Source organism: Coptis chinensis, chromosome 2 (genome assembly GCF_015680905.1).
Source record: "Coptis chinensis isolate HL-2020 chromosome 2, ASM1568090v1, whole genome shotgun sequence".
Lineage (NCBI taxonomy): Eukaryota > Viridiplantae > Streptophyta > Magnoliopsida > Ranunculales > Ranunculaceae > Coptis > Coptis chinensis.
In genome coordinates this window covers 75,449,933-75,473,969 of record NC_141457.1, presented here as the reverse complement: position 1 = coordinate 75,473,969, position 24,037 = coordinate 75,449,933, and positions in this window count along the sequence as shown.

The following is a 24,037-nucleotide window of genomic DNA, read 5'->3' as shown; positions in this document are numbered from 1 at the left end:
GCATACCACAACACAAAGATATATCGTAGTTCGGCCAATGGTGCCTACTTCCACAAGAGCTAATCCTTTTATAAGGTGAGAAGAAAGATTACAATCACTCCTTTCAGTCTCTCACCTTACAAGATCACTCCTCTCTCTTTACAGGCTTGTCTCTCTGTAAAAGTTATCTCTCAATCTTGATTGCTTTCAAGATTGGGTTTTCTCTCTCTTGTGTTGCCTTGGTTTGTATGTTAGGTTTTGCCAAAAACCCCAACTTATATTGCAAACTCGTGGTTTCACAAAAATAGAATTCTGCCCAAAATAGGCATGGGCGCGGGCGCGCTCTCAGCAAGGCCAATGTCAAGCGCACGCACCCTCAACGTACTATTTCTTGTTCACGGTATGGGCACGAGCACGCCTTGAGCAAGACCAATCTAAACGCGTGCGCGCTCAGGCTTCTTCACGGAAACTGAACTTATTTTCCTCCTCATGTGAGGGATAACTCCAACAATCTCCCCCTCCTGAACAGTGAAGGGGGATACCTCCATGCAATTTCTAAATCAACATGAGGAGCCTGCTACCATTTCGGCGGTAGCACAACAAACATCAAACTTACCTTTCAGTAAGACTTTGGTCATCATATCTGACCCATTCTTGTCGGTATGGATCTTCTCAATACACAAATGCTTATCTTCGAGTACTTCTTTAATCTAGTGATAACACACATGTATGTGCTTGGATCTAGAATGAAAAATCGAATTTTTGCTCAAATGGATGGCGCTTTGACTGTCACATAGAACTACAAACTATTTCTGCTTTAACCCTAGTTCATCGAAGAACCTCTTCATCCATAACATCTCTTTGCAACACTCAGTGGTTGCAATATACTCAGTTTCTGTAGTGGAGAGGGCAACACACTTTTGCAACTTAGATTACCAAGAAACTACTCCCCCTACAAAAGTAACCAGATAACCGGAGGTGGACTTCATCGAGTCAACATCACTTGCCATGTTTGCATCAGTGTAGCCTTCAAGTAAGGGCTTACTTCCACCAAAACACAAACACGATTTGGAAGTGCCCTTGAGATATCTCAATATCCACTTAACACCTTCCCAATGCTCCTTACCCGGATTTGACAGAAATCGGCTTACAACACTAACGGCGAAAGTAATATCCGGTCTTGTACACACCATTGCATACATCAAGCTACCCACTGCGGATGCATAAGGAATCTTTTCCATTTGACTCTACTCATGCTCACCCTTTGGACACATCTCTTTGGTCATGCAGAACTGGCCACCAAGCGGACAACTGATTGGCTTCGCTTGATCTATGTTGAATCTCCTCAACACCTTCTCAATGTAGCTTTCTTGAGAAAGCCACAACTTCCCACTCTTTCTATCACGAGTGATCCGCATCCTAGGTATCTGCTTTGCTTGACCCAAATCCTTCATCTCAAAAGACTTACTCAAGTCTTTCTCCAGCTTGGATATTTTGTTGATATTCAGGCCAACTATCAACATATCATCCACATATAACAAAAGTACTATGAAATCCCCATCTGGAAATTTCTGAACAAACACACAATGATCGGAAGAAGACTTCTTGCATCCGTACTTCGCCATAAAGGAATCAAACTTTATGTACCACTGTCTCGGTGCTTGCTTCAACCCATACAAGCTCTTTATCAGCTTGCATACTAGGTGCTCCTTGCCTTTGACTCGTCTATATAAACATCTTCTTCAAGGTCTCCATAAAGAAAAACTGTCTTGACATCTAGTTGTTCAACCTCTAGGTTCATACTTGCGGTCATACCCAATACCACCCGGATAGAAGTCATTTCGACTATAGGAGAGAAAATCTCATCAAAGTTAATACCTTTCCTTTGACCAAATCCTTTAACAACAAGGCGAGCTTTGTTACTTGGGTGTGGATTATTCTCCTCATGCTTGACTTTGTAGATCCACTTATTCTTAAGAATTTTTCTTCCTTCCGGTTTCTCAACTAACTTATAAGTGTGATTCTTATGCAAAAAATATCTCTCATCATGCATGGCCTTCAACCACTTCTCTTTGTCTGTACCTTCAAGAGCCTCTTGATAGTATATAGGTTCTCCACCATCAGATAGTAAAATATAAGTATGCATGTGGTGGATACCTGGTTGAAGCTTGTCTCTCTCTATTTGACCTCCTTGTCCCATCTGCTGGTGCCTCAGGAGGATGCACTTCTGCTTGCTCTGGTGGTGGTTCATGCACTTCATTTGTATCTTCTATATCAATAGGTTCTATCCCATCATGAGCAATAGGATTCTCATCATGAGCTTCAAGCCCATGGTTCTCTGAATTCTCAATGCCTTCTGCATATTCCACAGTAGGAACTTCTGATTCTGAATCAACAAGATCATTAGTGAAAGCTTGTAGCTTCTCACCCTCCTCGAAATCTACTATGGTTTGGTCTTCCAAGAACACAACATCTCGACTTCGGATTACCTTCTTGTTAATCAGATCATAAAGTTTGTAGCCAAACTTCTCATCCCTATTGTTTTGGCAGTAAACTGCTTCAACACAATGAGAGCAATGGTAAAGAACGCACTAAAAAACAGAGGAATTTGATGTTGGGGGAGATGAAACTGAACCAAATAATGGGTGTCTACGTACCCAATATCTATTCTCTAGGGATCAAGTTTCAACGTAGTTCCTTATGAAAAATAATTTGGTATTTATATAGGTAGAGTAGAGAGTCCTTGTAGCTCAAGTAATCTTGTAGCTTGAGTAATTGTGATAAACTATAACTCTCATATGATAATTATCTCTTTGATAAGAAATGAATCTAGTCATAAATCAATGTACATTAGTGGCAAGCCATGTGGCTAAGATTCAGCCTTAGACACATGAGTTAAAGGGCCTGTACATTGATCCATGGTATTGCAAATTGGGCTTTAGCCCTGTCGATTAAATGAATAAAATAGAGACCCCTACTAATGGACGTTTGCCACGTAGGTGGGGGTCGAAACACTGCCCCCTCTTTGGCATGCGAACAAAGTGCACATGGCAAAGAAGAGAAGAAAAATCAAGAAAAACTTGGAATAAGAAAAGAGTAAGCGGAATGTATAACAAAGTGTCGTGTGAACGTAAACGATAGGAAAATGGACAATCGGAAAAAATTCGTGAATTATCGGAAACGAAATAATGTCAAACTAACCTATACGGGACGCATTGTAGTTAAAAAATGGCTGAAAAATGCACAGTAAAATTTTTGAAAGAAATTGATTGCCGAAAACTGTACCGAACGCATTACATGACAATACTACGAAAGTTGATTTCGACGATGCACGCCACCGGAATAGCGATACTAGGATTAGATCGTTGAAATTATACGTAGGGGCAATATAGTAATAATAGTAATAAAAGGAAGTTAAACATTAATCGGACTCAAAGTGTTTGGATGAGATAAGAATGTGGAGTAGATAAGAATTGAGAGTAGAGATGAAGTTGGAGTTGGAGTTGGAGTTGGAAAAGAATCCCACCAGCAATGGAAAACTTACTCGGAAACCCTATATAAGTGCTGGTGCAGCTCTCGCATATCCCAATCCATGAAAAACAGTGACTCTCATCAAACAGAATGTGGCCAAGACTCCAACACTGCCGCGACAAATTCTGTGATCCTACTTCGCGGCGATTAACAGGTACGTCGCTCTCACTCTTCATCTTTGTTCACGAGGGTTCGTAAACACAGCACCAAACAGCACACCGTCCGTACCAGAAGTGCTCAACTTTGAGCTTGAACGAATGTGAGAAAAAGCCTACGAAATCTACCTGTCCTCTTTTTTTGCGGTAGCGCTTATCTGTCGCTATCATGTTTTTTTTAATTTGATTTTATGCATGGTCTTGAACTGTTGAATGGTGTACTTAGGAATTCTTCTGCATGAAACATGTGGATATAACAAAAAAGAAAATGTTTGGTGGTGGGAGCGATCTGCATGAGCTGTTGTAGAGATGGTGAAGACGATGAAGGCGCCCATATTCAAAACTAGTGTAACCAAACATGATACGGTACAACACTCTCTAAGGAAGGGCACCGTACCGGTGTCTCATTGATTTGGCCCGGTCACCCTTGTGGACTTAGTGAACCCGGTTTTTGAGCTATCTGACCCGATTTTTTTTCCCTCTCTCGCAGGTAGAAACAACCGTATCATACGGGCGAAAGATAATCGAGAAGAAAAAAATTTGATGACGATTGTAGACTTGGTGAGGTGGAAAGAAGGTGACAGATACAACGAACACACGATGCCGCGGCGATGGCCGCTTAAAGAATTACGAAAAATATTAGCACTCGAGAGATTTGAGATGGACGAAGTGTATGAATTTGAAATGAAAGTCGAAGAAGATGAAGTAGTAATGACGTACTCACAATTAAGTTGCGAGAGTGTAATTCCGTTGAGCAAAGAAATTGCGCAATTATTGGAGTGGTGGCAAATTGCACCGAGACAACTGCCAATATCGTTCTGGTTACTCTTTACGAGAGCGCACCGTTTACAAAATGAATTTAACAGAAGGTTCGGGGCTCAAGAATTCTTCGCGTTGATACGACCGAAAGCCATACTGACGAAAGGGTACATAAAATTTGAAGTTGAATTCAAGAATCCAAACAGAAGTTTTAAAGGGTTCCCAAAAGTATATATCGGATGGGATAGATTTCTATATCGCTTGTGAGGGAAGTGGAATCCGACAAAGTTTAAAGAGCCGAACAAATTTCGAGGTAAGCCCAAACATGAGTATTGAAAATTGTACTACGAAGAAACGGTTGACTAACATGAGTTATTCTGTGTCTAACAGAAAATGCGAGTATACTACCAGACATTGAATTGGACAAGGAAGTGGAGAACAACCTTCGTTTCTTCTTTCATGAATGTTCTGTCGAAAGATTGGTAAATCTGAGCTACTTTGATGATATTGTTGATTTCCGACACTATGGGGGTATCGAACAACGGCCCGATTGGTCCAGGGAGACACATAATGAAATGGTGAAGGAGAGTAAGAGACTCATATATGCAATATTTGGCAGTGATAGCGATAGTGAAAAAGAATATGGAACGGAACGTGAAAAAGAATATAGAACGGAACTAACAAAGCGAGAATTAGTGTTGAGCTTGCCAAGCACAAATAGCAAATTGTACAAAAAAAGATGTTCCACAAGAAAACGGGCGAACGGAGACTAAGAGAGACAACCAACGTTACAATGTATGATGCCTCGAGGGACGAGACTACAATGCACAAAATAGCCCATACGAAATATAAGACATTCTCAACACAAAGATGAAAAGGTATGTATCGTAGAAAACATAGTTATGTAAAACTGTGGGGAGATGTAATATCTCGCTCTGGTTTGGTATATGCAGGAAAAGAATGGCTGGGAAAAGAACGAAACAGTGATACTTGCAAAAGATAGTGCAGCGAAGAATACAAAGTCGATGAGAGAAAACAAACGGCAAAGCAAAATACAGGAGCAAAAAATCCAACGACTACTGGCAAGTACTGTCAAGGGTAATACTACTCACGGAGGAAAACTACATAATCTGTTAACAGTAAGTTGACCGTTGAATTTTACTATTGCGTTAGGACGGTAAAGAAATTTGTGTCCAACACTAATCCGATGAAATTGGTAGATGAAGCAGAGATGGTCAAGTCTGGAAGATGAAGCAAAGGTATCGCCAGGGACCATGCCAATGGAGGGGCTCGAAAAATATCGAAAATGTGACCAGAATACGGAGAACATCGGAGAATATTATAGAGCAGTGTCAATGATCTTCGATAGTATGAACCAGGTATGATAGTATTTTTTATCAGTTATTGCAAACTTGTGATTAAGTCTGAAAGATTAATGAAATCAGATATTTTCGCCGCAGGTTAAAACGGCGGTAGTACGGGCGAAAGAAATTCACGAAAAAGTCGCGAAGAAAAGTGTTGTTCCGAATGAAGTCAATGCCGTAGAAGAAATAAAAAAAGTGAAGATACTCAACCGAAAATTGGAAGAAGCAAACAAAGCATTAAGCAGAACCAACAGAGTGTTAGAAGACGAAAACAAAGACTTAATCGAGCGGACGGAAGAAGTAGAGCAGAGATCGTACGAAGAATTTGGGAAGGCCTATGAGATAATGGAAGAATACAAACACTTAAAAGCAGATGTGATAGAATTGAAGTCACTCATGGCGACCAAAGATCAGGAACTTAAACGTGTACAAAAAGAGGTAGAGAAAAATAACAAGCGAATGATAGATTTAAACGAGCGGCTCGGCCAAGATCACGTGCAAATAGCACATTGTGAATCGTCCGTAAGACAATTGACAGAAACTTTAATAGAAACGGGAGATGAACTAGAACGTGAAAAGATGAATTACAAAGATTTGTACGAGTTGTATATGCGTAAAGTTGGTAAGGAACCATTGGATTTTCCCAAACCAATGATCATGTGATTGTGCGTATGTAATACCATAGAGCTAAAAATTCTTTTTATGAAAATAAAAATAAAGTATGTGTTGGCAATTGAATATCATTGTGATGTCAGATAACATACCTGCAGAAAACTTACAGTGTTGTTGATTTATGAATGTAAAAGAATGAGACGCCCCCATGTAGAGAGAAAACCCCCCAATATAAAACCACTGGAGAAAGTTATTTAAAGGCAAAGGGGACATGATCGTCCTCAATGAACGTAGCTATTCAGGTGTTAAAATAGTTGTACCGAACGTGAGGCAAAGCCCGACAACTGTTGGAGTTGTCACGGGTGACACCCTTGCACTGGGACCAAAACAATGTCGTTGCCTTAGTAGTGGAATTTGCACGGATATTATAATTTGGGAGTATTGCAATAATTGTACCGAGCAAGAATAACCATCTTATTTACTCGGATTTCCTTCAAGTAGGCATGAATACGACTTACTCAGACCAAAGAAGGCATAATATGGATGACCTCTCTGGAATTAATGTTAATGAATGACATTGTTGAAAGGAAAAGTACAGAAGAATAGAGTAATGTAAAATGACAAACAAACATATGAGAATGACATTTGAATGCCTTTATTGTTGGATAAAATAAAACGAACTACATAGATGGATAGATTTGTTATTGATGGAGTAAATGTAAAAATGCAAAAGATTTCCTAACGATAAAACTTGCGAAGGTGGTAAGCATTCCATGACCTCTCTATCATTCTTCCAGAAATAGTACGAAGGAAATATGACCACTCCTTAGATGCTGGACGATCTATGATGTAAGGTCCTTGCCAATTTTCTCTAAACTTTCCTGATTCAATAAGTTTTGGGTTTCTATATAGAACCTAGTCCTCAGGAGCAAAAGACTTATGACGGATCTTCTTGTCGTAGTTCCGTTTCATGTCAGCTTGATACTTAATAAGTTGTTGTAGTCCCTCAGAGCGAACCTCATCAATAAGAGCTTTTGACTGAGCCAAAGTATTGTCATTGGAGCCTGTTTCAACGACAATTGACCGAGATGTATTGGAGACCAGTTCTGTAGGTAAGACTGCTTCAGCACCATATGCAAGGTTAAAAGGTGATAATGCAGTCGAATATTTTGGCGTTGTCTTATAAGCCCATAAGACAGCTGGTAACTCCTTGACCCAATTCCCTTTGGCCCAAACAAAGCGTCTCTTTAAGTTGGCCAAAATCACCTTTATTGGTGGCTTCGCCTGCCCATTGGCTACATGGATGATAAGGTGCGGAGAAGTTATGACGTATCTTCAAATTAGTACGAACCGAATTTTCTTCAAAGATCAAACTGTTTACCATTATCTGATACAAGTGCAGTAGGGATGCCAAAACGACAGACAATATCTCTCCATAAAAACATCTTGACGTTGGAAGCATGGATTTGAACCAAAGGTTTCGCTTCTACCCATTTGGTAACGTAATCAGTTGCCACAAGTAGGAATCATATACTACCTAGAGCTTTAGGTAAAGGGCCAATAATGTCTAAGCCCCATTTGGCAAATGGCCATGGGCTAAGCATGGGATGCAACTCAGTAACATGGAGTTTACTCATATTGTCATGCTTTTGGCATGGCTCACACCTCTCAGATAGGTATTTTGCATCCTTTTGCATCTGTGGCCACCAATAGCCCTGTGGCATAGCCTTATGAGCTAAACTTCACCCCTTGGAGTAGCTTCCGCATAAGCCAGAGTGAATCTCTTCCAAAACTTGAAGTCCTTCCTGTTTTGATAAGCATCGCAACATAGGGTTTAAGTCAGAGCCTTTGCGATATAATTGCAAACCTCCGTCAGTAGCAGATATCACCAAAAATTTCCATGAATCGCGTTTGATTCTTTCAGCGAGTTTTGGTTCTAGCGGAAGTGAAGAAACTTGCAAGTATTGGATATAAGGTAGACGCCAATCATGCTCATCAGAGATCACCACTGGTTCCGATAGCATCACATCAAGAACTTCAGGACTATCATCTGCTTCATGTACCAACTCACTATCTGTTTCTGGAGCGAACTCAGGAGGAACAAATGGATCTATGGACTCTGATGGAAGATCCAAAGTACAGTCATGTTGTGAATTTTCCATCTCCCTTTTCCACTTTCGAGTCATGATTGGTGCGATTATACGTGGGTCGTATTTCGTTATTGTGTATAAGCAAAACAAGTAATTGCTTTCATGTACATACAAGTCATGCAATTCTTTTTTGGTAAAGTCAATGCTTGGCTCTTTCTGGAACTCCACAGTGATGTGTCTTGACTCTTCGCTTCTAACGGTGGCGGAGAGATAAGCCAATGAATTTGCATGACGTATGTCATTTCGGGGTCTTTGAGTGATAGAGATGCTATCAAATTGTCGAGCAAGGCTATGTATCAAACTAAGATAAGCCGTCATACGCTCATCTCTTGCTTCAAAAGACCCGCCAAACTGATTGGCAACAAGGCGAGAATCCGTATATAACTGGAGCTTTCGCGCCCTTCAAAGCTATTCTCAAGGCACAAATGGCAGCCTCATATTCGGCTTCGTTATTTGAAGCGGCGAAGCCAAGTCGCACAGATTTCTTAATCTTCTCTCCCCCGGGTTAACAAAAATGCATCCAATTCCAGATCCAGGTTTATTATGGGAGCCATATGTGTAAACAATCCATAGGTCAATGGGATTAGGAATTGCGTTTTCATGTTGTCTTAAATTAAGCCCCGATTATTGGCGGCATCGTCTTCCATAGATTCTTCCTGGCGCAAAAAATCGTCAATAAGAGAATCATCAATCGGAAAATCAGCTATCAAAGAAGCCAGAGCATGTCCTTTTTCAGTAGTACGACTTTCAAAGACAATGTTATATGCACTAAGATAACTTTCTCATTCGGCTGATCTGCTTGATTCTTGTGCATTACGAAAGATCTTGCGTAAGGGATACTCAGTATAAACTCTTACCAACCTCCCCTGGAAATATGGTTTCAATCGGCGAGCGGCATGAACCAATGCAAGTGCAATCTTTTCCATTTTTTAATAACGATACTCAACTCTAGTTAAAGTTTTACTGATAAAAAAGACGGGTCTACCATCATCAACGAAAAGAACAGCACTAACAGCTTGAGTTGTAGCTGCTAGGTATATGCCAATAGGTTGACCCGTTGAAGGACTTGTCAATATAGGAGGACTGGCCAAGTATTTCTTCAGTTGTTGCAATGCCATCTCACAATCAACGTTCCAAGTTGCAACCCCCTTTAAAGTCTGGAAGAAGGGATGACAACGATTGGAATATTTAGAAATAAATCTATGAAGAGCGGCAAGCCGACCAGTAAGATGTTGAATTTCCTTCTTATTTTTTGGTGATGGCATATCAATAATGGTGCGTATCTGATCAGGATTAGCCTCAATACCTCTACGAGTCATGAGGTATCCCAGAAATTTTCTAGAAGAGAGGCCAAAAGAACATTTAGTGGGATGGAGTCTCATGTTATACTAGTTAAGCCTATAAAAAAACAAGTTGAAGATCGGAAAGATGATCACTAGTAAGCTTCGATTTAACGACTATATCATCGATATAAGCCTCCATTATTTTTCCCAGCAGATCGGAAAAAATTGTATTGACAAGCTTTTGGTAGGTTGCACCGGCATTTTTCAGACCAAAAGGCATACAAAGATTAATAACGTAAAATGCCCTGGTCGGTGATGAAAGCGGTGAACTCTTGGTCATCCACATTCAAAGATATCTGGTAGTACCCTGAAGAGGCATCCATGAAAGATAGGCGTTGGAAGCCCGAAGTGGCATCCACTAGTTCGAAAATTTGTGGCAACGGATACGGATGAATCGGACAAGCTTCATTAAGGTTTGTAAAGTCAATACAAATTCTGATTTGTCTGTTCTTTTTCGGCACTACGACGACATTAGCAAGCCATTTTGGGTAAGTAACTCGTCGGATAAAGTTAATCCCAAGTAGCTTATCAATCTCCTCCTTAACTTTGAGCTTCTGATCAGGTGCCATTCTTTTTTGTTTTTGGCGAACTGGCCTGAAACTTGGATCAATGTCAAGTTTATGACAGGTAACAGAAGGGTCTATTCCCGACATTTTCTCAATTTTCCAAGCGAAGTTATGTTTATTTCGCTGTAAAAGGGAAACCAACTCTTTTTGCTCTATGCTCGAAAGTTCAGCAGAAATAAAAGTGGTTTCTTCTGTTGAATCTCCTACTTGCACTTCCAAAAGGTGATCCATTGTAGGCGGCCCTTTCACATGAGTCTCAATATTATAGATGGAGGGTACGCCACTTGGTAACTGCAACTTGGGCGGGGGACTTGCAAGGATGGTATTACCACGAACTTCAGATTTTTTATAGTCATCCATTGCTTTGTCATGACAATCATGGGCAGATACTTGGTCACTACGAACCTTGCAAATATGCCCAGAGAATGGGAACTTGACACACTGATGAAATGTGGAGACTACCCCCCATGGAATGTATCCAATCTCTGCCCAAAATTGCATTATAGTGGGAGCGACAGTCCATTAATAAGAAATCGAGCTCAACTTCTTTGTTCATTAATTTGATTGGTAAGGTAATTCTTCCAACTGCTGAAGATGTTGTCCCGTCAAAACCAATGATAAGATTGTCTTCAGCGATGATTATACCCTCACGAAGTTGCATCTGAGAATAACATCCACTGAAAATGACGCTGGAAGTGGCCCCTATGTCGATCAGTACCCGTTGAACATGAGAAGCACCTATAGACACAGTAATTATGACTGCGTCATAGTGAGGGTGATATACACCAAGGACATCATCATCAATGAATCGGAGGGGCTCTTTTCAAAAGTTTCAGTCTAGATTCCTTTGACAAAATCAACTTTGTTGACACGGTTAAACTCACCAACATAACTAACTTTCAAACGCTTTTGATTCTTACTCTGACTTTTGGAAAGAGACTCAACATGAGAATGGGAAACATTAATGACATGCTCATAAGTTGCAGCAACTGCCTGTTGAGAGTTTTTAGTAAGATATTCTTTTAAAAGTCCTTTCTCCACTAATTTCTGAATCCGACCCCGGAGAGTGCGACAAAGTTTTGTCTCATGGCCATAGTCATTATAGAATTTACACCGCAAGGATTTGTCCCTTGTACCTTTGGTATCTTCTAAAAGTGGATAAGGCGGAGAAAGAAGATTCCCACTTTTCAACTTCTCATATATAACAGAGTACTTGGCATTGAGCGGGGTCAGTTTTAGCTCAGGTAGAGTCTTTCCATCACGATTGAAATTGACTTGCTTATGATTGTCATTCTTTCCATCATTATGTTGTTGATCTGACTGTCCTTGCTTCGGCTTAGAATTCTTGCAGTCAGAAAAATCTTTACTCCGAATATCTTTGTCTCTTTGCCGCTTTTCCGATAGGTTCTCCTCGATCTGGATGTGTTGTTCAGCCCTAACATACGATCGTCTCGAGTTTTAGGGACATCTTTAATTAGAGAGTGGTAAAGATCCCTTACAATGAAATTCGAACTTCTGTCTCTTTCATAATATAATGCTTCTTTAAAGGCGAAAAGAAGCATCCCATCGTAAACTTCGACATCTGCACACGCCTTTGAACCTAGTAACAAAAGTACGTAACTTTTCGTCACGTTGTTGCTTAATGTTCAGAAGTGAGTCGACATCCTTTGGCGTCTTGCAATTGTGGCGGAAACGATTACCAAACTGATTTTCTAGTTCATTGTATTGGTGAATTGATCTTGAAGGCAACTCACTAAACCAGCGTAATGCTTCTCCCTTTAGAGTTGATGGAAAGAGCTTACACATGAGCGGATCATCTCCACCCCATAACACCAACTTATTTTTGAACGAAAGAACATGCAAGCCAGGATCTCCTTCCGACTCATCATAAAGTTCAAAATCGGGTTGTTTAAAGTCGGGATGGTGGTAAGCTTTCTGAATGTCTAGCGAAAACTTATCAAGTACGCCATCATTGACTGTCCAGTTTTTCATTTTTACATCCCTTGACTCTCTATCGTTAAGTTCTTTTGCAATTAACTCTTTCAACTGTTGTTCTGTTAGAGTTAAAGTATTGGCTCGAACAACTGGACGCCCCCAGTCGTGCCCATGTGGAGAAGGATACCTTCCATTATCTCTTATTGGAGTTAGAGATCTTTGGCAGTATGCACGATCAGCTTCGACCGGTGATTGTCTTTGTCTATCCTTGTAACCAGCCTGTCTAGGCCGGTAGTTACCCTTGGCCGGGTGGTCGGTATAATTATACCGCTTCTCCATGTTTTGTTGCTCTTGTCTGGGATGCCCGCCTTCCCAGTCATGTCGGATATATCTCGGATGGCGGTCTTCCACCACGAAATTGCTTCTCGAGGTAAATCTTCCCTTTGAGATCGAACATGTCTAGGTAGTAGTTATCCCCGCCAATCCGATTCTCCCCATAAGTACGGGTAATAGGGTCATTACTCTTAGAGCGTGCAAATTTGGTTGATTGTGCTTGAGAAATAACACGTTGCTGGGGACGATGAAGTGGATCTTCAAGATGGTCCCATACACTGGAATGGCCTGCGTCCCTTCGTGGTCACCTTGATGTTGTTGAATTTACAGCATTGTCCACCGGCCTTTGCCTCTTTGCCAGCTTTCTTCTCAAGTTTCTATTTAAATTTTTGACTCGTCGTAACTCACGCTCAACCGTATTAGGTGAATTGGCTGATACTATCACCTTTTCCGTTAGTTGGTGTGAGAGTAATGTCCACGTCCATATCCATGTCAACTAAAGGATCGACATGGACAGACGGTGGACCGCATGGAGGATTACTGACTTGTCGGTTTTCTTGTTGCAAGATTGTTAGGGGTGGTGGTGGCGCTTGTACTGCCTTTTGCGGTGGCGGTGGCGGTGGCGCTGCTACAGTTGGATGTTGAGAATTGATCCTACCACTAGGAGCAACTTGATTGTTCAACAGTTCTTGCATTGGTCGATTTAAATTTCGAGGGTTGCGATTCCTATTAGCAGGAGGAATATGTTGACTATTTGGTCTGCTTCTTGTGCTTACCATCTTGATTGTTTCACGTGATAATGAATTCTAAAATCCCCACAGACGGCGCCAATTATGTTTCGGCAGTAAACTGCTTCAACACAACGAGAGCAATGGTAAAGAACGCACTAAGAAACAGAGGAATTTGATGTTGGGGGAGATGAAACTGAACCAAATAATGACTGCCTATGTACCTAAGATCTATTCTCTAGGGATTAAGTTTCAACGTAGTTTCTTATGAAAAATAATTTGGTATTTATATAGGTAGAGTAGAGAGTCCTTGTAGCTCAAGTAATCTTGTAGCTTGAGTAATTGTGATAGACTATAACTCTCATCTGATAATTATCTCTTTGATAAGAAATGAATCTAGACATAAATCAATGTACATTAGTGGCAAGCCATGTGGCTAAGGTTCATTCTTAGACACATGAGTTAATGGGCCTGTACATTGATCTATGGTATTGCAAATTGGGCTTTAGCCCTGTCGATTAAATGAATAAAATAGAGACCCCTACTAATGGACGTTTGCCACGTAGGTGGGGGTCGAAACACCCATAACCCAGAAAAATGCATTGCTTGGCTTTGTCATCAAATCTTGGATCTCTCATCTTTCGGAATATGTACAAATGCCTTGCACCCAAATACCCTAAAGTATCTACAATCAACATCTCTGCCTGACCATACTCTCTCTAGATAATCACTATTTAGAGGCTTCAATGGCGATAGGTTGATCACATGTACGGCTGTGCACATTGCTTCTACCTAGTAGCTTCTAGGTAGCTTAGATTGAGACAACATGCATCTCATCCTCTCTACAATGGTATGATTTATCCTCTCGGCTATACCATTTTGCTGCGGAGTTTTGGGAACGGTTTGCTTATGACGAATCCTATGACTCTGGCAAGACTCTTCAAACGGCCCAATGTACTCACCCCCATTATCTAAGCGAATACACTTCAAAAGCTTCACTGTCTCTCTTTCCACCATGCTATGGAATTTCTCAAACACGCCAAGTACTTCATCCTTGGTCTTCAAACTATATGCCCATACCTTTCTTGACGCATCATCAATGAAGGTCACGAAGTATAAAGCTCCCTTATGGGACTTTACTTTTATAGGACAATATAAATCTATGTGCACTAGTTCAAGGACATTGTCCTTTCTGTGAGACGGGAATCTTTGGAAAGATACCATGTGTTGCTTTCCTACCAAACAGTGAGTACATCTATTTAAATGTGGGCATTTGATGTCTGGCAAGGCCTTTTGCTTGGCAAGAACTTCCATGCCTTTTTCGCCCATATGACATAGTCTCTTGTGCCATAGTTCGGAGGAAGCTTCTTCTTCTACCGCATTTACTTCTGCTTTACACATACTAGCCTATGCCTTGTAAAGAGAGCAAGTTTTCTTCCCTTTGGCTGCTACAATGGAACCTCTGCTCAGCTTCCATACCCCGTTACCAAACGAGTTTAGAAAGACATCATCATCTAACTTCCCAACGGAAATTAGGCTTAGCCGAATGTCAGGGACATGCTTTACATCCTTGAGTGTCAAGGTGTATCCGACATTGGTTTCTATATGAACATCCCTAATGCCTGCAATCTTTGAGACTCCACTGTTGCCCATCTTCACTTCACCATATTCACCACAGGTGTAGGTAATGAAGAATCCCCTGTGCGGTGTGACGTGATAGGATGCTCTTGTATCTATCACCCACTCTGTATCCTGGCATGAGGTACTAAGACAACACTCACCACAATCTGACACAATTCCCACTAGACCATCATCGACTAGTGCGTTAGTATCTCTGCCTGAGTTTTCGTTCCTCTTTACCATGTCTTCATGTACACAATTATTCTTCTCATCCCTCTTCAGTGTTCTGCACTCATACCTGAAGTGACCCTTGGTGGCACAGTAGTAACATTGCCTCTCTGCCTTAAGAGTTCTAGCTTCACCCCTAGATTTGCTTCTGTCATCACCTCTAGAATGAGATGGTTTTCTGCTTCTTCCTTTCCCCCGTTTCTCTGTGACAAGGATCTCTGAGTGAGAAGGGCTGCTTCTTGAACTCCTTCTAGTCTCCTCATTCAACAAAGACGCGGTAGGCATCTCCATGGAAATGATTCCATCCTTAGCTGATCCGTGTAGAGAAACTGCTAATGTCTCCCAACTTTCGGGTAGAGAGTTTAATAGAAACAAAGCCTCAACTTCGTCTCCCATATTAATCTTCATCAAATGCAACTGATAGATGGTATTCTGTACTTCATTACGATGCTCATATATTGAAAAACCTTCTTGGTACTTCGTGTTGGCAAACTTCTAAACGAGCAGCACTTTGTTTCCGCCTGACTTCCTCTCATAGAGGTCTTCGAGTTTCTTCCACAAGCCAAAAGTTGTAGTCTCTTGGGATACATGGTGAAAGACACTGTCATCAATCCACTGTCGAATGTACCCAATTGCTTTTCTGCCAAGCTTGCTCCACTTAGCCGCAGCAACCGATTCCGGTTTTTCTCCTCCATTTTCAATGGATTATGTCATTGCAGTAGAGCAAGTCTTCCATCTTGGTTTTCCAAATGGTGTAGTTCTTCCTATTCAGACTTGTCATACGAGTGTTCACGGAATGGTCCATCTCTACAAGTTATTTAAACTCAAATCTTCTCTCAGGAATTTTATCAAACACCTTCCGATCAAGATTTGGATAACACCCTAGGTTAATCTAACCTGGGCTATGATACCACTTGTTGGGGTTAATACCGATACCAATTGATCCCCACTACACAGATAACTTGTAATATGAAACACTTCTTCTCCAGACAAATTCTAAATATTCACTACAACCTAATTAACATGTCAAACTCTCTAAACAACTATCAACAACAAATAATAATATAAAGAGAAGAACAAGCAAACCACAACACAAAGATATACCGTGGTTCGGCTAATGGTGCATATTTCCACAAGAGCTAATCTTTTTATAAAGTGGGAAGAAAGATTACAATCATTCCTTTCAGTCTCTCACCTTACTAGATCACTCCTCTCTCTTTACAGGCTTGTCTCTTTGTAAAGGTTATCTCTCAATCTTGATTGTTTTCAAGATTGGATTTTCTCTCTCTTGTGTTGCCTTGGTTTGTATGTTAGGTTTTGCCAAAAGCCCCAACTTATATTGCAAACTCGCGGTTTCACAAAAATAGAATTCTGCTCAAAATAGGCATGGGCGTGGGCACGCTCTCGGCAAGGCCAATGTCGAGCGCGCGCGCCCTCAACGTACTGTTTCTTGTTCACGGCATGGGCACGGGCGCGCCTTGAGCAAGACCAATCTAAGCGCGTGCGCGCTCAGACTTCTCCACGCAAACTAAACTTCTTTTCCTCCTTATGTGAGGGATAACTCCAACACTCCAACACTTAACACATCATTACGCGTTTGCAGCAAGAGATATTCCATAGATTTTCTGCAGCATACAATCAATATGGACACAGCTCCCGTGCATATGGCCTACTACAGCTAACAACTTGTGTATGGTCGTGTGGATAAGTTTGGCTAGCTGTGCCCTGGCAAGACCTTCGCAGGCTGTTCCCAGAGCTCGAGTTTAAACTCATACATGGAATGTGGTGGAGCAATAAAAAATTTGCGCGCATCTTATTATTGTTTCCTTGATGATACCTATTGCAGAAGCCAAGTAATCAGCCTATATAGGTTCATAGAGAATTGATAGGCCTGCTAGCGGTGGAAAAGGAGTACAAATAGTACGTGGACAATGCGTGATTCATTTTCAGTTTATTGTAGGTTTCGGTAAGCAACAGAAAAGATGTTCGTGTAATCATTCCATAATTTAAACTCTTAAAGTGTTGTTTAGTGAATACTGATGTTTAAATGAAGCTGAACAGAGAATATGCTTCTTCTAGGCAGTTAAGCACTCAAGCTAAGAGAGCATTCCATAACAGTAACGGCTTTTCCACTTATCAACATTCTTTGATTTTCTTCATCAAAATGGAGTTCCAATATTCCACCCCTTGGAGATGCCTGTAGGCAAACAATATCTTGTATTCTTGTTAATGTTTGGAAGTTGGAACAATTGGTAACATGCAAGCATACATGCATACACACACACAGCATATTGTGAAAAGAGAGAGATGCAAGCCTTAAAATCATTTTTGCCCAACTTTTCGCTCCAATAGGGTGCCAAGGCAAGTCTGCACTCTACACTTCCACAAACAGGATCCTAGGACAAAAATTACGGTGTGAAAAACATATCAGAGACTACTACTTCACTGATAAAGCCTGAAACATCAAAATAATTTTTGGAAGGAAACCTTTACTTTCGGAACTCCTTTTTCTTAATGAATGGCTACCCTGTATTTGGTTCAAAATGGAGAATATCTATGTTCTTACTTCTTAGAGAGAAAAAGAAAGATGAAGCAAGTTGCATCTCACTATAATACTAAAGTCTTATATGCAATGTGAGGGTCTTGCTATACGAACAAGTTTGACACATCATTACCAACAACGTTTTAAACCTACAAGAAGGTAACATTTGTCATTCAGGCACAATCTTCCATAGATTAGTGATATAGCTAAAACAATCTATGGATAACACAAAGCTGACCACTTGAATAGAACGACGAGAAGAGACTAGTTTCTGGGCTAATTTACTTACTCAATTAGAGTGAGAGAAAACAGAACAACAATGCAAGCCAAATCAGGTTTCAGAACTTTCTCTTTCTACAAATCGAAATTATAATTTCATATTTAACTGCTACCTTACTGATTCTATTGGTCAAATGGTGGCAACATATGGGCAACATTACCAGTTTACCACTCGCTCACGGCTTGGGATGGTGGGGCCATGGGGTGCTTACAAGTAGAAATCTTCAGACGAGTGTAATAGTCGTAGAGTACTTACAGGCTTACAGCCTCACACGGACGCACAAATCCCATTGCAAAAATTGGAATTCATTCTGTTGCTGCTGGTTAAGATGAACTGCGACCTGAAGGATCTTACTTAAGAGTGGTGATAATGGTATCAAGACCACATTACCACTTGTGAGTTGGGTCATTGGGTGCATAGGGTTCAGAAGTTTGGAGAGCATAGTAATGCAGTGGACCTTATTGTGTGTCAAGTGGTGGCGTGGTGCTCAGTCACTTTGCACACCAGTCAGAGCATGAAGCCTAAACGTTGGCTAGTGTTGATGCACATACTTCTGTGAAGATAATTGGGACAACAATAGGAAGATATCTGTAAAAAGGAGGCCAGCCATTCCCATGTTTACTAGTGCAATAACGAATAGCTGGAGATGAACTGGATGCAACCGCTTGTGGTTATTGCAGCTAGAACTACCTGCATTTCTATACCATAAGGACCAGATACTCTAAAGAAAGATTAGTTAGCTCTCTCTACACTAGTTCGTCTGGTCCACTCACTCCTCACCATCCTCCTATTTACATTCTCTAGTAGCTAAGAACTTCATCATTTGCAGATGGCTTCTGCATGAACTTCCACACCCAATGTCTTCTCTTCTCTATAACAATGCGGCGACTGTGTAAGTTTTTGTTCAGTATAAATACATCAGAGCAATTTTTCCACATGAGATCCTATCTTACTACTTTCTAGATCGATGAAAAATATTATTTCCATTCAGTTCCTACACTTTACTGTAACAGAAGAACTGCTAACATCCTTAAATGTGAGAGAGAAAAAAATATTGAAAACAAAAATCATGGCATCCATCACTAATATATTAGAGTTGCATACTCGCAACTAGGTGAACAAGTGGAATGGTAAAATCCGGTGTCACAGAAAGCTTTTGAAATGTGAGCTAAAAGGAAATTATCATTTTGAACTTCGGCAACAGAGGAGAAACTATGTGATACCAAATGGTAGACACATATATGTGATACAATCATACAAGTAGGCAATTCTTCAAGTTCAGGTCTCCAGGACATTAACATGCGATAACCAGATGTTTAAATGTTATAGATACGATTAAAATGGGGACATGATAATTTCTTCATTCGTTTTAGCAGTCAATGTTTAGTCTTTAGGACAAGGATAAATAGAACATGCCGTGTGTATATTCTGCACATGAATAACTATTAGGTGCTCATTATCAAAATGAACCTATTACTTACTATAGAAAGAGAGACAGTAAAAGTTGGGTCTCAAAGTGAGACCCATCCTTTATTTATTTATAATAACAGAGTTACAATGTACATACATGGGTTGGGCCCAAGTATAGGCCCAATAGGACTAATATTACAATACTCCCCATCAAGCTAGTGCGAAGATATCCAATAGACCCAGCTTGCCAATGGAAGAGCAAAGATCAGCAGGTCTCACTGGTTTGGTAAGAGTATCAACAATCTGTGCCTTAGTCCTAACAAAGGACGGGGAGACAGTCCCAGAACGAACTTTCTCCCGCAAAAAATGCACATCAATCTCTATGTGCTTAGTCCGCTCATGTAAGACTGATTCTGAAGCTAAATGGATGACAGCTTAATTGTCACAATAAAATATGGATGATCCAGACAGTGCAAAACCAAGCTCTCCCAAAATAGATCGCAACCACATAATCTCACAAGTGCCCAAAACTAGGGCACGATACTCAGCTTCAGCAGATGATCTGGAGACAATAGACTGCTTCTGGCTTTTCCATGAGATAAGGTGATTCCCACGAAAAACACATAAGCCGGTAGTGGAACGACTGTCAATAGAACCTCCATAATCAATGTAGCATTCTAAGGGACCTGTGAACCGGCGGCATAGAAGAGACCTAAGCCAGGGCAAGACTTTAGATACTTCAGAATATGCTCCACTGCATTCATATGAGATTGATGTGGAGCATGCATGAATTGACTAACTCTGTTCACAACATAGGCAATGTCCGGTCTAGTTTTAACTAGATAAATAAGACGCCCAACAAGGCGCTAATAAGCTGATGGATCTGACAATAATGGTCTCTCGTCTGCAACTAACCGGCTGTTAGGCACCATAGGAGTAGAAACTAGTCGACAACCCAGCATCCCTGTATCAGTTAGAAGATCTAGAACATACTTTCGGGGAGATAAGGAGATTCCCTTGGGATTCCTTAATTTGTACAATGTCTGGTGCATTGTCTCCTGTAATAATAATGTCGTCCACATATTCAAACAGATAAGTGCGACCCCCAGAATTCCGCCGAACAAACAATGTATGGTCTGGGTGGCACCTGGCAAATCCATATTGTAGCACAACCTCGCTAAATCTACTAAACCAGGCTCGTGGTGACTGCTTAAGCCCATATAAAGACTTACGAAGTCGACAAACTCTCCCAGCATACTCCCCCTCACCACGAAAGCTTGGTGGGGGATCCATATAAATTGTCTCGGCCAGATCTCCGTGAAGGAAGGCATTCTTCACATCCAACTAATGAAGAGGCCAATCATAAGAGGCAGCCAGGGAAATAAGAAGTCGAACAAATTTTAACTTGGCTACCGGAGCAAAGGTCGCACCAAAGTCACGTTCAGGTACCTGTGTAAATCCCTTATCAACCAAACGGGCCTTATATCGTTCAACTGTACCATCTGCCAAGTACTTTACTGTAAAAATCCATTTGCATCCAATAGGGCGAGTCTTGGGAGGTAAAGCAACCATTTCCCAAGTCTGATTCTGCTCAAGGGCTGTCATCTCAGCCTGCATAGCGGCTACCCAATGTGGATCTGACAGAGCCTCAAAAACTGATCGCAGTATCCGAATGGAGGAAACCGAAGTTAGATATGTCTGATAGGAAGCATATACACCCTGATAAGAGACAAATTGTGCAATATGATGGTTAGTGGGAAAACCGTATTTGTCTGGGGGATGGCGGATGCCTAGTTCTGGAAGGAAATCGAGGGGGCTCAACAACAGGAGAATCAACAGTAGGAGCAATCACAGTAGGTAGATCACTAGAAGGTGAAGGAATGTTACTTGAGGCAGTGGGCAAAGCATGAGCAGGAGTAAGAGTGCGACAGGTATACACCTGTAATGGTTTAGTAGGAGAGACCACCCGAGGAATATCAAAGACAGGAACAGGATAAACAACGGAAAACGCCTCCTCTGGGGAAGACAAAGGTTCCTGCACAGATGTATAAGGACAAAAATATGCACTATGTTCAACAAATGTGACATCATATCCAGGGTATGATAGAGGCGACGACTAGGTGGATGATAACAACAATACCCCTTGGACATAGGGGAATACCTTAGAAAGACACACTGGATGGATTTATATATCATCCAATTTGGTCTACGTAGGACTCTTATCATGAACATAGCAAACACAGCCAAACACTCGGGGAATAATGGGAAACAGAACACAACTAGGGTATACAACCTAAAAAGGGGTCTTACCATTAAGAACTCTACTGGGTGTGCGGTTTCGAAAGTAGGCAGCAGTAAGAACCGCATAATGCCAGTAGGACTGAGGAACATGCATACCTTGCAACAAACACCGAACTACATCCATAAGACTCCGATTTTTTCGTTCAGCAACACCATTTTGCTCACGTGTATAAGGACAGGTCAGTTGTTGAAGGATACCCCATTGGTTAAGACGGGCGACAAATTCGTTGGAAACATACTCCTTCGCATTATCAGACCGAAGTCCGCAAACCACGATATTGAACTGAGTTTTAATGAGCTGGAAAAACTGAGTGAAAACAGAGAGAACCTCATATTTTTTGCGAAGTAAATAGATCCAAGTACACTGAGTATGGTCATCTATAAAGGTCACGTAGTACCTATGGCCAGAGAGGGTAGTCACAGGAGAAAGGCCCCAAACATCCGTATGAATCACATCAAACATACAAGGAGATCTAGAAATGCGAGGAATATAAAAATTACGCACATGTTTAGACAAAGAACAAGTATCACAATGAAAAAGAATATTTTTGCATGCTTTTATTAATTCAGGAAATAAAGTACATAGATACTTGAAGTTGACATCGCCCAACCGAGCATGCCAACTTCTCAAAGACTCAGCAGAAAACAAATAACGACCTGACACAGGCAACACACTAGCATGCAAACTCGATACTGGAACAAGTACTGGGACAAGGGGGGGAGGGGGGTCTCCAAAGTAGTATAGTCTCGCATGCTCATAGCCCCTGCCAAAAATCTGCCTCGTACTCAAGTTCTGAAGATAACAAGAATGGGGTAAGAAAACAACATAACAGTGATAATCTTTAGCAAGATGACTAACAGATAATAAGCTAAGTGCAAAGTGAGGAACATGTAAGACTGACTCTAAACTGAATAGTACCCTGACAGGTAATAGTGGTGTATGAGCCATCCGCAAGGTGGACATGATGTGAAAAGGGTGTGATATCAGACAATAATCTAGACTAACCAGTCATATGATCATTTGCCCCAGAATCAAGGACCTAACCAGATGGAGACGGGGAACGAATATGGAACGCAGTAGGTGTACCTATGGCAGCAGTTATGGTAGAAGTACTAGATGTCCCCTCACGTAGAGACATAGCATGCATAAGCTGATCAATCTGTCTTTGGGTAAAAGTCCCAGAATCCTCAGAAATTCCCCCTGAATGATGACTACCAGAAATATCAGCAATAGCTGCAATACAAGGCTTACTGCCTCCTAAGCCCCTCGACCCCGTCTTGGGACGAAGCTCTGGATGCAATTGATAGCAACTATCAATAAGGTGGCCACTGCCCTTGCAATGGTCACAAAAGCGTCCACGAGTGTTCCCAGATGGAATAGTAGAACGAAAGCCAATAGAAGACCCCTAGGGTCGAGTAGTAGCAACAAACGTCATCTGATCAGCAGAAGACGGTGCATCAGAAACCACTGGAGAAGAAGTAATCCGAACACGCCGCTCTTGTTTCCCAATAATGGCATACGCCTCACCAAGAGATGGAAGAGGTGCAGTATTGAGAACTTGAGTGCGAATGGCTTCAAAATCAAAGTGAAGACCAATAAGGAACTGATGAACTCTCTGCTTCTCTTCACACTTCTGAAGAGCGACCATAATAGTCGGTGTCATACCAGTAATACTAGATAGGGAAGTGTAAGCAGAAAGCTCATCCCAGCGCTTCTTCAAGTACCCAAAGTAAGCTAAGACAGATCGAAAAAGCCCCCTGTGTAGTCTGACCCAACTCACGGTAGAGCTCATAAATTCAAAACTCATTGTTCGTAGTAGCATACACTTCGGAGATAGCAGCCCACAAACCATCAACAGTCTCATAAAAGGTAAACATCTCATAGACATCAGGCTCCATAGAGTTTAACAACCAACTTGGAATCATACAATTGGTCATGGACCAACTATTGTAGGTAGGGTCTGTATTAGTTGGACAAATCATCTTGTTGGGAACAAGCCAATTCATCTTCCCTTTGGCCCCTAAAAATAATCGAACAAAGCGAGCCCAAGAGTGGAAATTCTGCCCATTAAGAAGAGCGGTAGTAATTTTCTTCGAAGAAGAGAAATTATTCAACAAGGAGACATCGTCCGTACCTTTAGAGTCTTTATCCGTCATGATAAGGGATACAGTGCAAAGGATAGTATCTTGATGTGAGAAAA